The following is a 5,807-nucleotide window of genomic DNA, read 5'->3' on the forward strand; positions in this document are numbered from 1 at the left end:
CCCTGACCTAATGGATCACTCCTGTTATTACCCCATTGCCCTTCTATTATTCCTTTCCAAAACTCTTGAGTGAGTTGTGATCTGCTGTCTCCACTTTCAATCATATTCATTGAGTGGTTACTGTGAGCGGAGCAATGCACTCTCTTGGGAAAGTCTTGTCTTGTCTTACGCTCTCGAGTCATCTCTGACCCATAGCGACACCATCGACACATCTCTTCCAGGATGCCCCACCTCCATCTGCCATTGTTCTGGTAGTGCAACCTTAGAGTTCTCTTGGTAAAACTATGGAAGTAGTTTACCATTGCCTCCTTCCCTGTAGGAAAATTTAGTCTTTGCCCTTGATTCTTTCCCATGCATCTGCTGCCCAGCATAAGGAACTCTTGACTTGTAGCAGGTTGCCTTCCACTTGCTAGCCACTGGCCAAGCTAGGAATGGAATGATTATGCCTCTGCTTGACTATCCCTCCCGTAGTCAAGACTGGTAGAGTACTGGAAATTCTCCAGGTGTGACCCTGAGAGGGTCTTGGGGTAGTACAATGTAACAGTAAACAAGCACATTCTTTGCCCACACTTCCTCTCCTCCAATTCTCTCTACGACACCCTTCAATCTGGGTTTCACTCTGCAGAAGCTGCCCTTTCAAACCTCACCAATGATCTCCTTATTGCCAGAAACAACGGCTTCTACCCCATCAAAATGCTCCTCAACCTCTCAGCTGCCTTCAGCACTGTGGATCATGCCAATCAACTGGAAACATTGTATAACCTTGACTTCACTGACACTGTCCTCTCCTGGCTTCCCTCCTATTTCTCTGGCTTCTCATTCTCAGTCTCTTTCACAGACTGATTTTCTGCCTCCCACCCTTCAACTGTGGGAGTCCCTCAAACCTCAGTTCTGGGTCCCCTCCAATTCTACATCTACACTAACTCCCTTGGATCACTCATTCACTTCCACTGCTCCAATTACCATCTCTATGCAAATGATTCCCAAATCTACATCTCCAGTCTTGAGCTTTCTCCTTCTTTGTAGTCTCACATTTCCTCCAGCCTTCAGGATGTAATAATAATAATGATAATGATGATGGTATTAAGCACTTACTATGTACCAGGCACTGTACTAAACGCTGGGATGGACACAAGCAAATAGGGTTGGATACAGTCCTTTTCCCACGTGGGGCTCACAATCTCAGCCTCCACTTTACAGATGAGATAACTGAGGTCCACAGATGTCAAGTGACTTGCCCAAGGTCACACAGCAGATAAGTGGTGGAGCCGGGATTAGAACCTATGAACTTCTGACTCCCAGGCCAGTGTTCTATCCATTATGCCATGCTTCATCCCCAAGGACACCTCTTGAATGTCCTGCTGACATCTGAAAATTATCATGTACAAAACGGAACTCCTCATCTTCCCACTCAAACTTTGTCCTCCCCTTGAGTTTCCCATCACTGTAGGCAGCACCACCATCCTCACTGACTCACAAGCCAGTTACCTTGATATGATCCTCGACTCATCTCTTTCATTTAACCCACTTATTCCATCTCTCACCAATATCAGGCAAAAACTCCTCACTCTCGGCTTCAAGGCTCTCCATCACCTCGCCCCCTCCTACCTCACCTCCCTTCTCTCCTTCTCCAGCCCAGCCCGCACCCTCTGCTCCTTTGCTGCTAACCTCCTCACTGTGCCTTGTTCTCGCCTGTTGCGCTGTCGACCCCCGGCCCACGTCCTCCCCCTGGCCTGAAATGCCCTCCCTCCACACACCCACCAAGCTAGCTCTCTTCCTCCCTTCAAAGCCCTACTGAGAGCTCACCTCCTCCAAGGGGCCTTCCCAGATTGAGCCCCCTCCTTCCTCTCTCCCTCTTCCCCCTCCCCATCCCCCACCTTCCTCCTTTCCCTACCCACAGCACCTGTATATATGTATATATATTTGTACATATTTATTACTCTATTTATTTTACTTGTACATATTTATTGTATTTATTTTATTTTGTTAATATGTTTTGTTTTGTTGTCTGTCTCCCTCTTCCAGACCTTGAGCCTGCTGTTGGGTATGCCAACTTGTACTTCCCAAGCGCTTAGTACAGTGCCCTGCACACAGTAAGCGCTCAATAAATACGATTGAATGAATGAATGAATGAATGAATGAATTCTACCTTCACAACATCGCTAAAATCTGCCTTTTCCTCTCCATCAGAACTGTTTCTATGCTGATCCAAAAATGTATTAGAATCCACTTTGACTACTGTACCAGCCTCCTTACTGACTTCCCTGCCTCCTGTCTCTCCCCATTCCAGGCTATTCATATCTCTTCTTCCTAGATCATTTAAAAATAAATGTTCAGTCCATATTTTCCCACTCATCAAGAACCTCCAGTCATTGCCCAATTATTTTTACATCAAACAGAAACTCCTAACTGTTGACTAGAGAGCACTTAATCAGCTTACCGCCTCCTATCATACTTTGGTGATTTTCTACTATAACCTAGGAGCATCTTAGGATTCTCCTCTAATGCCAACCTACTCACTTTATCTCGATTACATTTATTTTGTCTTCAATCCCTTGCTCATATCCTCCTTCTGTCCTGGAACTCTTGCTCTCTCTTAAGAATAATAATAATTTTTATTATGGTATTTATTAAGTGCTTACTACATGCCAGGCACTGTACTAAGCGCTGGGGTGGATACAATTAAATCAGGTTGTGCACAAATGAGATAACTGAGGAACAGGGAAGTTGTGTCTTGCCCAAGGCCACATTGCCGAACAGTGTTGGAGTCAGGATTAGAACCCATGACCTTCAGATTCTCAGGCTCTTGCTCTATCCACTATGCCATGCTGCTTCCCATATATGACAGACTATCAGGATCCTCAGCTTCAAAGCCTTATTAAAATCACATCTCCTAAAGGCCTTGCCTGACTAACCTCTTATTTCCCCTTATCACTCTCTCCTCCATGTCATTCTTGCACTTGGATTCATACCCTCTAAGTACTTGATACAGCCCCACACCACTTATGTCTATATCCGTAATTGATTTTAATGTCTATCTCCCCCTCTGGACTGTAAGCTCCAGTGGATAGGGAACATCAGTTAGTCGGTTGTATTTATTGAGTGCTTACTGTATACACTAGACTAAGTGCTTGGGGAACTACAATATAATAATAAGCAGACACATTCCCATCCCACAGTGATCTTACAGTCTAGAGGGGGAGACAGACATCAATATAAAGAAATAAATTACTTCGAACATGTCTTATAAGTCTTTGTATTGTACTTTATCAAGCATTTAGTGCAGTGCCTGCACAAGTAAGCAGTTAATAAATGCCACTAAATAACTGGTTGATTGATTTTTGGTATGCAGAGCAGTGCACCAATTACTAAGAGAGAAAGCCTGGTGAGAATTAGACACGTTTCCTGAGTAGAAGGGAGTGGAAATAAGCACATCAGGAATGTTGAAACATTAAAACATAACACTGACGAATGCACAAGAAGCTTCTCCAAGAAACTTTCCCTGATTGTTTTCTCAGCATCCTGATCCATTTCATCCTTTTGGTCAACTGTAGCCCTTATGAATTCATTAACACCCTCCATATCACTCATGTATGCGTGGGTACTCAATTACTTATTTTGATCCTTCTAGTTGAAAATATTTAAACATTTTTCAGTCAATCATATTTATTGATTGACTGACAAACATTTAAATAATTATCTTGCTCTCCCTCCTACTTAGACTGTGAGCCCCATGTGGGTCAGAGACTGTGTCTAACCTAATTGACTCCATAACACTCGTGTATGCATGGGTACTCAATTACTAATTTTGACCCTTCTAGTTATAAATATTTAAATGTTTTTCTTTCCTGATAATGTGTAAGCTCTTTGAGAGCAGGGATCATGACACTTCCTTATTCTGTACAACATGTCACTTTATTATTCTGTACTTTCCAAGCACCTAGTATAGTGTTTCCCTCTCAGGGTCGCACCTGGAGAGTTTCCAGTACTCTACCAGTCTTGAGTATGGGAGGGAGAGTCTAGCAGAGGCCTAGCCATTCCTAGCTTAGGCAGTAGCTAGCAAGCAGAAGGCAATCTGCTTCAAGTCAGAAATCACCTGTGCTGGGCAGCAGCGGCATGGGAGAGAGTCGAGGACAGAGATTCAAGTTTACTGCCTGGAAGGAGGCAATGGTAAAAGACCTGTGTATTTTTACCAAGAAAACTCAATGGCTCCCCTACCAAAATGATTGCAAATGCAGGTGGGGCATTCTGGGAGAGATGTGTCCAAAGTGTCGCTGTGGATCAGAAACAACTCGATGGCAAAAGACAAGAGCATAATGTACTGTAACAAGCAAGTGCTAAAAAATGCTATTAATATTTCTACTGTTAGAAATATTACAACTGTAACATTGTACAAACTGTACAATAACTGTATTAACTGTATTAACTGTCCTAACTGTATTAGGAAAAACTCCTGTTTTTCCTCCCCCTAACAGCCACAACCACCACAGCCAATTGGGATCACCCTGGGGGCATTTGTGGGAGATTCAGGTATGCAAGAATGAAGTGTAATTAGCTGGGTCTGATACAACAAGAAACTACTTTGAACTTCCCCAGGTTAGTCTTGTTCAGGTGTGATGGCTTCTGGGATTTCTGTCACTTTGGCCGGGTTCCCATACCAATACTGGAATGCTCACTGGAGCCAATCCAAGACTCCACTTAGAAGCATCATGGCCTAGTAAAAAGAGCGTGGGCCTCAGAGTCAGAGGACCTGGGTTCTAATCCTGGCTCCACCAATTGTTTGCTTTGTGACTAGGGCAATTCACTTAGCTTCTCTGTACCTCAGTTCTCCTGTTCTCCCTGAGGTCCATTTCATCCTTTTGGTCAACTGTAGCCCTTATGAATTCATTAACACCCTCCATATCACTCATGTATGCATGGGTACTCAATTACTTATTTTGATCCTTCTAGTTGAGAATATTTAAACGTTTTTCAGTCAATCATATTTATTGATTGACTGACAAACATTTAAATAATTATCCTGTTCTCCCTCCTTCTTAGACTGTGAGCCCCATATGGGTCAGAGACTGTGAACCCCTTGCGGGACAGGGACTTTGTCTAACCTAATTGACTTTTATCTGCTCCAATGCATGGAATGGTGTTTGACACATAGCAAGTACTTAGCAAATACCAAAAGCAAACAGACAACAAACTTGGAGGGATATGTGTCATCAGCCTAACTTGGAGGTAATAATAATTGTGGTATTTGTTAAGTGTTCTCCATGTGACAAGCACTGTATTAGATGACTGGGATAGATTCAAGTCACAGTCCTTGTCCCACATGGAGCTCACAGTCTAAATAGGAGGGAGAAAAGATATTTGATCCCCTTTTTACAGATAAGGAAACTGAGGCACAGAGAATTTACCCAGGGTCACACAGCAGGTAAGTGGTAGAGCTAGATTAGAACCAGGTCTTCCAGCACCCAGGCCTACACTCTTTCCTCTAGACCATGCAGCTGCTTAATCTATCAAATCCGAGGTTGGCATTTACTTGGTAGAGCCAACATAAGATATATGTTTTTGGGTCAGTGTGTTTCTTTGTAGAAGGTTGTACTCACTTTCTTGAACTTGACAGTCAAGTTTACTGGTCTCACTCTAGTCACTCCCCATTTCAAACCCCACTCCACACTGTGCCATGGACTACCTCCTTGGAATCAGGAGTTAGATAATTTTCTCTTACTAGAATGCCCAGGTATTCAAAGTATCTGCCACTGCTGCCAACCCCACCATTGTCACCTTACACAGGGCAGTAGGATCCTGGACTACTT

The 5,807-nt window shown here is 43.4% G+C and overlaps 1 non-coding gene across 1 annotated transcript; it reads right to left on the reverse strand.

Annotated features, from left to right (window-relative positions):
• Positions 1-383: 383 nt before the first annotated feature.
• Positions 384-521, reverse strand: LOC119926119. The gene has a single exon (XR_005450026.1). It is a non-coding gene; the product is annotated as a small nucleolar RNA SNORA7 (small nucleolar RNA).
• Positions 522-5,807: the final 5,286 nt, after the last annotated feature.

This window comes from Tachyglossus aculeatus, chromosome 3, assembly GCF_015852505.1.
Source record: "Tachyglossus aculeatus isolate mTacAcu1 chromosome 3, mTacAcu1.pri, whole genome shotgun sequence".
NCBI lineage: Eukaryota > Metazoa > Chordata > Mammalia > Monotremata > Tachyglossidae > Tachyglossus > Tachyglossus aculeatus.